General features: G+C 39.5%; 1 pseudogene across 1 annotated transcript; it reads right to left on the bottom strand.

The window, feature by feature from the left end:
• Positions 1 to 8,396: 8,396 nt before the first annotated feature.
• LOC112317834 (cytochrome c oxidase subunit NDUFA4 pseudogene) lies at positions 8,397 to 8,840 on the bottom strand (annotated as a pseudogene). The gene has a single exon (XR_011651067.1). The product of XR_011651067.1 is annotated as a cytochrome c oxidase subunit NDUFA4 pseudogene (transcript).
• Positions 8,841 to 9,149: the final 309 nt, after the last annotated feature.

Raw genomic sequence — 9,149 nt, 5'->3', positions numbered from 1 at the left:
AATAAGACCCAAAACTGTGACAGTTATTTTTTCAACACTGTAAATAAATTACTGATCTTTGGTGAAAACAAAAGTCTATTGGCTCTCATTCTTTCTCTCTTCCTGAATGCTAAAACCCCTAACAGACTCACCAGCTCCCAGTTTCCGTGCCCCACTCCCAAATCTCTTACACAAATGCCAGACTGATCTTTCTAAAGCGCAAATCTAATCACGTCACTACTTGGATTCAAACTTTTGAGTGACTCTTTAATCTGGCTTAGAACATCTTAAACTGTCCAGCCTCACTTTGGGCCACTCCCCTTTGAGAAGCCTTGAGACCTACAGCATGAGCCGTGAATGCTGGGAAGATCATAGAGAAGCGAGCCAAAGACATGGTTGGGACCAGGTTGCCTGATGTCCTGAATACAGAGGACATGTCCTATATTTTAATGATTTTTCCTGTTCTCCAAATTGACTTTGTGAGGATGACTTAAACGCCCTGTACTCAACTCTTCTCAACAATCACACAAAGTTGGTTATTTACACTAGTTTTTCACCACAGTAATTGGTGCTTAAACCTCTTATTTGGCAACACTAACCGAACATATGGACAATCCAATGCATTCTCCCTTGCAGGTTTGTCCGAGGCATTACCAAAAAGGGCAGTTAAAATTAAAATACATATTTTTTTCATGTATAAGAAAAGACTGTTCTTTGGCCAAAGTCTCAAGTGATGAACAAATAACCACCATTAGTTGGTGATAACAGACTGGTACACACTCTCTGAAAATCAGCCAATCAGCGACAGCCTCACTCCAATAACTATGCTTCTGAAAGGTTGCAAATCAGTGATAGCCCAAGCTTCCAAAAGACTGCCAGTCAGTGACAACCCCAAGGACAGAAGCCAATCAGTAAGTGGCTCACTCCAGTAACCACTCCAGGGGGGTTGAGGGACTGGGTGAAAAAGGTGAAGGGATTAAGAAGTGCAAATTGGTAGTCACAAAATAATCATGAGGATGTACAGTACAGTATAGGGAATATAATCAATAACTACAATAACTATGTTTGGTGACAGGTGGGTATTGGAAATATCAGGGGAGCACTTTGTGAAGTATATGATTGTCTGACCACTGTGCTTTACCCCTGAAACTAATACACATTAATATTAAATGTAAATTGTTTTAATAAAAATGAAAAAAGAAGGCTATGATGTGTCATTGGGAGAAAATATGTGTTCAATGAACTTTATTAAAGCATGAGTTATAGTGCTATTGGCCATTGAGTTCAATGCTAGTGTAACAGAAATGCACATAAAACAAGGTTACGTATTGATCAGTGGATGAAAATGTGACCAAAGACCAGCAGGAACCTAACCCTGTATTTCCCTTAGGAGCAATGGTTCAGTGTTCACTAATTCAGTATTCAAAGCAACTGAACAGAACATAACTACCTTGATAACAAGAATTGACTCTGTGTGTGTGTATGTTTATATCAGAACCAATTTTCATGCACTATAAAAATACCCTTACCATGTGTGACACACTTTCATAATTGCTCTTATATTTCCTTTGTAATACTGCTTGTAGTGGTTTCAATTCCCTGAATTGATTTGTAACCCACTAACATGTCGTGGTGGGCAGTTAGATAACACTGATCCAGCACACACAGAAAGAAGAACAGTTTTTCTCAGATTAGTCAATAAAGTCAGTATTCACAGCTTATGTGAACAATAATGGGCCAAGATAAATGATCGCATTTTTGAAAGAATTTGAAGAGTAAAAAAAAAAGAAAGAAATTTGAAGAGCGGTAGTAGTAGCTTCTCAGATTTTTATTAGTTTTCATTCTTTTATGTTTTTAAGTATATTTTATTGATTATTCTATCACAGTTGTCCCATTTTTTCTCCCCTTTCTCCCCCCTCTGCCCTGCACCCCCCTCCCACCAGGATTACCCCCACTTACTTCACGTCCATGGTTGTACATATGAGTTCTTTGGCTTCTCCATTTCCTACACTATTCCTAACCAACCCCTGTCTATTTTGGATCTATTTATGCATCTTATTTCCTGTATGTTTTCCCCCATTCTCTCCTTTCCCTCTCCCCACTGAAAACCCCCTATGTGATCTATATTTTTGTGATTCTGTTCCTGATCTAGTTGTTTGCTTAGTTTGTTTTTGTTTTTGTTTTCTTTTTAGGTTCAGTTGTTGATAGTTGTGAGGCTGTTGTCATTTTACTGTTCATATTTTTGATCATCTTCCTTTTCTTATATAAATCCCTTTAATATTTCATATAATAAGGGCTTGGTGACGATGAACTCCTTTAGCTTTACCTTGTCTGGGAAGCAATTTATCTGCCCTTCCATTCTAAATCATAGCTTTGCTGGACAGAGTCATCTTGGATGTAGGTCCTTGCCTTTCATGACTTGGAATACTTCTTTCCAGCCCCTTCTTGCCTGCAAAGTTTTCTTTTGAGAAATCAGCTGACAATCTTATGGGCACTCCTTTGTAGGTAACTGTCTCCTTTTCTCTTGCTGCTTTTAAGATTCTCTCCTTATCTTTAATCTTGGGTAATGTAATTATGATGTGCCTTGGTGTGTTCCTCCTTGGGTCCAACTTCTTTGGGACTCTCTGAGCTTCCTGGACTTCTTGAAAGTCTATTTCCTTTGCAAGATGGGGGAAGTACTCCATTATTTTTTCAAGTAAGTATTCAATTCCTTGCTCTCCCTCTTCTCCTTCTGGCACCCCTATAATTCAGATTTGGAATGTTTAAAGTTGTACTGGAGGTTTCTAAGTCTCTCTTCATTTTTTTGAATTCTTGTTTCTTCATTCTGCTTTGGTTGAATGTTTATTTCTCCCTTTTGCTCCAAATAATTGATTTGACTCCCAGTTTCCTTCCCTTCACTGTTGGTTCCCTGTATATTTTTCTTGATTTCACTTTGCACAGCCTTCACTTTTTCCTCCATTTTGCAACCATAGTCAACCATTTCTGTGAGCATCCTTATTGTCCGTGTTTTGAACTATGCATCTGATAGGTTGGCTATCTCTTCATCGCTTAGTTCTGTTTTCAGAGTTTTGATCTGTTCTTTCATTTGGGCCTTATTTTTTTGTCTTGGTGTGCCTATTACATTGTAAGGGGCACAGCCTTAGGTATTCATCAGGGCAGAGCAACCCACTTTGGTGCATTGTGGCACTGTATGTGGGAGAGGGGTCAGAGAGGGAACAGTGCCACTTGCTCGGCTCTCTGCTGGCTTTCAGTCACTTCCTCCGCTACCCACAAGCATATTGGGCCCTTCTGGTGCTGATTCCTATGTGGTTGGGTTTGTGTATGTTATAGAACCCTCTGGGTCTCTCCAATGAACCCTCCTGTGAGACTGGGAGTTTCTCCTGCTGCAACCCCCATGGGAGTTTACAGCCAAAGGTTTTGAGAGTTTTCATTCTTTTAGAGGCCATGTTAGTTTCTATTTTTCCATTGAATAGGCAGCAGCTGTTGAATGTAAGGACCATTTAATTCTTGGACACCATCCCATTTCTGAAATTTGAAGGAGTTCATAATCTTCTATAGATGAAGCAGTAAGAAATGGTTATCAACTTTGAGATATAGGGCCAGAAATTTTTCATAGATTAAAAAGTGTATTCCTTGCATGCTAAACAAGATTGACTTTTATACTTTTAAGAAAATATTTCAGTGGAATAGTTCTGTGTAGGCTACTGGTTTGAAGGGCAAGAGCAACACCAAGATTGCACAGACTTTGTTCTACTAGGCTATTGGCCCTTGGGGCATCAGTTCAAATTAGTCTGTTCTGCTACTGTAAAGGTAGATTTCTATTATGATTATTAATTAGTTGCCAATAAATAGCAATGAATTAGTCGGGACAGGATAGACTATGCTGCCTAAATTAATAAGCCCCAAAGTTGCAATGGCTTGGTACAACAGACTCATTTTGGTCATGTCACAATTCAGTGTAGGTGAGATATGCTCCTGTAGGCAATGACTAAGGAACCCAGGTTGTTTCCATCTTGTTCTACCAACTTCTAGCTTTACGGTGACCTTGGCACTACTTATCGAAATATGGGGAGGGGAGACTGAGAACATAAAAGTCTATTGTGTGTTGAGGCATACTTCATTTTATTGTGCTTTACAGATATTGTGTATTTTTTATAGCCAGAAGATTGGTGGCAATCCTGAATAGATCAAGACTATCATCATCATTTTTCCAATAGACTTAGATGATGGCTAGCATTTTTTAGCAATAAAGTATTTGGAATTAAGGTATGTACATTTTTTAGACAAAATGCTATTGCACACTTCATAGAATACAGCATAGTATAAACATAAATCTTACGTGTAGTAGGAAACCAAAAAACTCATGTGACTCATTTTATTGCAATATTCACCTTTGCAGTGGTCTTGAACCAAACCCACAGTATCTCCAAGATGTGCCTGTTTTTCAGGGATCAGGTCTAGAAGTGGTTCTTTATTTTTGTTCACATTCTGTTGGCCAGCACCAATTCACAGAGCCAACCCAAGTTCAAGAGAAGCTGGGAACTTTGGAGGAGCACTCAGATATGGGAGAGCAATTCATAGCCTCTGCCTCAGGAACAAAAGGGTCTCTAGCCTCCCTTTGTGCAGGGGTCCTGTATCTGAGGTAATTGGATGAGGCTGAGACATTTTAGATAGCTCTGAACCACTGTTTAACTCTCATCATCCATGGTTGTTATTAGCAAATATTATTGTTATTGTCCTTAATAAAAATATTTGAGGTTCTTTCTAAAACTGTTTTAAAGATGGGCCTAAGAAGGGGTCAGGCCAGTGATGTGGATCACTCCTACACACACCTTGTAGTATCTAGAATCAGCATTTTTTACAGTGTGGTTCCTGGATAACAGGAATCTGAGTCACCTTGATTCAAACTGTGAAATCTAAATTTGCTAAAAAAGATTTCAGGAAACCACCTTTGACCTGTTAAATCAGAATCTTTCTTAGTGGAAATTAGGAATCTGCTTTTTAGAGGTGCTTCTCAGATTCTTTTTGCATGTGCACACTAGTACTTGAGAGCCATTGCCTCAAAAAAGAACTGAAATGTCCTCCACATGAAAGCTGAGTGTGCCTGTGATTACAAAATAACTTCCGATCTAAGAGCCAGTTACAATCCTCTTTTCTAAATGAGAAAAGCCAAAGATAGAAAATTCTGTGATTTAAACTGTCATAATGTTGGCTAAAACAGATGATGACAGAGCTCAGATGATCAAGGCCAGCAAAAGAAGAAAGTGAGACAGGCTTAACTTGGACAGTAAAACTCCTCAAACTTAATTGTGTGTGTGTGTGTGTGTTTAAACCTCAGCTCTACCACTTCCTTTCTCATCACATTTTCTGATTCAACCCTCCCCAACTCTTCTAAATGTCTACTGAAAAAATGTCACCTGCCAATCTAGTCTTTTGCTAATATTAAATAATAATAATTGCTATGGGGATGCAATAAGATAATGGGTGTGAAGTCTTTAACTCAATTCCTGAAACCCAGATGGCTACATAGATGCCAATAATTATTAAAATCCAACATAAGTACAGACAGACCTATAGCATTATTGGACTCTAAAAGTAATCTCCAGAATTCCGGCCAAGATGGAGGCATAGGTGTTCCTCGCACAACCAAAAGGAGGATAACGACCAATCTAATATCAATAAACAACCAGAAGTGCCAGAAAATCAAATGGCATGGAACTCTGACAACCAAGGAATTAAAGAAACAGACAAACAGAACAACCAGACCTGTAAGAACCCACAGCAAGGCAGTGGACCGTGTGGGCAGGGCTGACTGAACAGGAAACTGAGAGCTGACTGTGGACTACGGTGGTTGCAGTGGTGGGAGAAACTCCCAGTCTTATATGAGAGTTCATTGGAAAGTGGGCTAGAGATGAGCAGGTGAGCTGCATTGTTCCCTCTCTGGCCCCTCCCCCTCAGACAGCACCTCAGCGAAGCAAGGAGGTTTGCCCTGCCCTGGTGAATACCTAAGGCCCTGCCCTCTTAAAACTTAACAGGGGCCCTGAACAAAGAAATAGGGCCAAAATGAAAGAATAGAGCAAAGCTTCAGAAAGAGAGTTAAGCAATGAGGAGATAGCCAACCTATCTGGTGGAGAATTTAAAGCCCTGGTAATCAAAATGCTCACAGAACTGATTGAGCTTGGTCGAAAAATGAAAGATACCCAAAATGAAACAAAGCAAAATATTCAGAAAACCAACAATGACAGGAAAAAAAACAGCACTCAAAGCAACAATTTGGAACAAAAGGAAGAAATAAATATCCAATTGGAAGAGAATGAAGAAACAGGAATTCAAAAAAAATGAAGAGAGACTTAGGAATCTCTGAGACAACCTGAAACATTCCAATATCCGAATTATAGGGGTACCAGAAGGAAAAGAACAACAGCAAGAAATCGAAAAATTATTTGAAAAAATAATAAAGGAAAATTTCCCCAATCTGGCAAAGGAAATAGACTTCCAGGAAGTCCAGGAAGCCCAGAGAGTCCCAAAGAAGTTGGACCCAAAGAGGAACACACCAAGGCACATCATCATCAATTTACCCAATATTAAAGATAAAGAGAGAATCCTAAAAGAAGCAAGAGGGAGGGAGAGAGTTACCTACAAAGGAGCGCCCATAAAGCTATCAGTGGATTTCTCAAAAGAAACTTGCAGGCAAGAAGGGGCTAAAAAGAAGTATTTGAAGTCATGAAAGGCAAGGACCTGCATCCAAGATTACTCTATCCAGCAAAGCTATCATTTAGAATGGAAGGGCAGATGAAGTGCTTCCCAGATAAGGTCAAGTTAAAGGAGTTCATCATCACCAAGCCATTATTATATGAAAGGCTAAAGAGACTTATCTAAGAAAGAGAAGATCAAAAATATGAACAGTAAAATTACAACAAACTCACAAGAATCAAAAACTGAACCTAAAAGAAAAGAAAAACAATGAAAACAAAAATTAAGCAAACAATGAGAACAGGAACAGAATCAGAGAAATGGATATCACATGGAGGGTTTTCAGTGGAGAGGGGGAAGGGAGGAATAGGGGGGGAAAGATACAGGAAAGAAGAAGCATAATTAGTAGGCATAAAATAGACGGGGAGAGATCAAAAATGGCAGAGGAAACAGAGGACTCAAAGAACTTATATGTACAACCCATGGACACGAACTAATGGGGGGATGCTGGAGGGTTGTGAGGTGCAGGGCAGAGGGGGCATAAAGGGGGAAAAATTGGGAAAACTGTAATAGCATAATCAATAAAATATACTTAAAAAGAATAAATAAGTAAAAGTCATGTGATAAAAGGTTAGGAAAGTTGGATGTCCAGAAAGATACGAAATTAAAAGTGAAAAAAAAATGCTTTCCAAAGGTAACCACTGCAGTCACTGTCTAATAACTGCCTGGGGAGAGAGGCAGAATGTTTGCACAGATGCACATACATGTGCGCACAGATGCACATGTTGGTTTTTGTTTCACAAAGTTAACGACAGAGTTTTCTCTACTTAGCTTTTGTTGGTATTGTCTTTAACTCAAACATATATCTTGGCAATTTTTCCATCTAACATGTTCTTTCTCCTCATTCTTGTCAGTGGCTTTTTAAAATTTTTTTATTGATTTATTTTTGGAGAGGGTGGGGGAGGGAGGGAGAGAAACATCATCAATGTGTGGTTGCCTCTCGCACACTCCCTGCTGGGGACCTGGGCCACAGCCCAGGCATGTGCCCTGCCTGGGAATTGAACCCGCGACCCTTTAGTTCATTCACAGGCCTGTGCTCTCTATCCACTGAGCCACACCAGCCAGGGTATCAGTGGTTTTTTAATAGCTGCATACAATCCCACGGTATGGACTTTAAAACTAAAACACCATGAATGGGCACCTCAGGTGTTTCCAGTTTTCTAATACAATTTTTTAAATGATCCAATGAACATCCTGTCTGTGTGTCCTGATGAAATTTGAAAGTTCCACAAAGTAGCTTGTGAGCAGTGAGACTGCTGGGTTAAAAGGCATGTGTTTTCTAAATTTTCAGACAACTTGCCTAACTATCTTCCAGAAAAGTGCACAAGAGACTCTTTCCCTCCATGCCTATGTCAGCTTTGGATATCATCGAACTTTTTACTTTTCTACTCTGCTAGGTGGGGGTGGTGGGGAGGGAATTCATTGCATCGATCTGTATGTCTTTAATTATAAGTGAGTTCGAACATCTTTTTATGTTTATGCACCATTTATATTTCTTTTTCTATTAAAAATTGTACTTCTTTATCTTTTGCCCATTATTTTATTGGCACTTGATTTATATGAGTCTTTTGTAAATTAAATAAATTTTCCTTTTTTTTTGTATTTGCTGCTTGTTGCAGTTGTCATTAGTCTTTCTACCTCGTGATTTTTTTCCATAGAAAAGATTTTTTTTCAAGTTTCAAACATTTATTAATCAGTGTAAACCCCAACAGAATACACCAACATGATTTTGTGCATTTGGGGGAAGTATTTCCTGGTTAAGTGGAAAATTGTGCGGATGGCTTCTGGAAGACCTTCATTCTAAGCAGCTTTATACTGAAACATTTCATTTAGAACTCAGGACCTTCTTTCTTCAGTTTGCTGTAATCTACATTCACTGAGCAGAACTTATACTGCTCATTGGGACCCAGCTTGTTCCAAGGCTCTGGGTTATTCTTTCTCTCCCAACAGACATCTGGGTTGAACAGTGCCAGGCGCATGACATACAGCAGTGCCCCAGTACCTTCAGCTCCAATAAATACAAAGAGGGGGATCAAGCTGGGGTGCTTCTTGGCCTGGACGAGGATCTGACGGAGCATGGCTGCGGCGGAGCACCTGGAAGCGACGGGAAAGAAGAAAAGATTTTCATATAAGTAATTAAACATAGCTCTCTTTTCCAAAAAAAATAAATAAATAAAAGTAAATCTCATAGTCGCCCAAGAAATTCAAGTCCCTAATTCTCATTATTCAGGGAAGAGCTGTGAATGGATGCTGTATGTGACTCCAATGGACACACCATGGCACCCACTAGGAAGTGAGTTAGGAACACCAAGCCACCCAAGTGTACTCTGGAGTATTGCCAGGGTGATAAATAGCCCAGCTCCACTAGTACTACCACCCAAAACACCCACTAGGAAAGGGCTTTAAACCACATGTAA

The sequence above is a fragment of the Desmodus rotundus genome, chromosome 4 (assembly GCF_022682495.2).
Source record: "Desmodus rotundus isolate HL8 chromosome 4, HLdesRot8A.1, whole genome shotgun sequence".
Taxonomy (NCBI): Eukaryota; Metazoa; Chordata; class Mammalia; order Chiroptera; family Phyllostomidae; genus Desmodus; species Desmodus rotundus.
The sequence above is the reverse complement of the archived record's forward strand: the minus strand, read 5'-3'. Positions and strand labels throughout refer to the sequence as shown.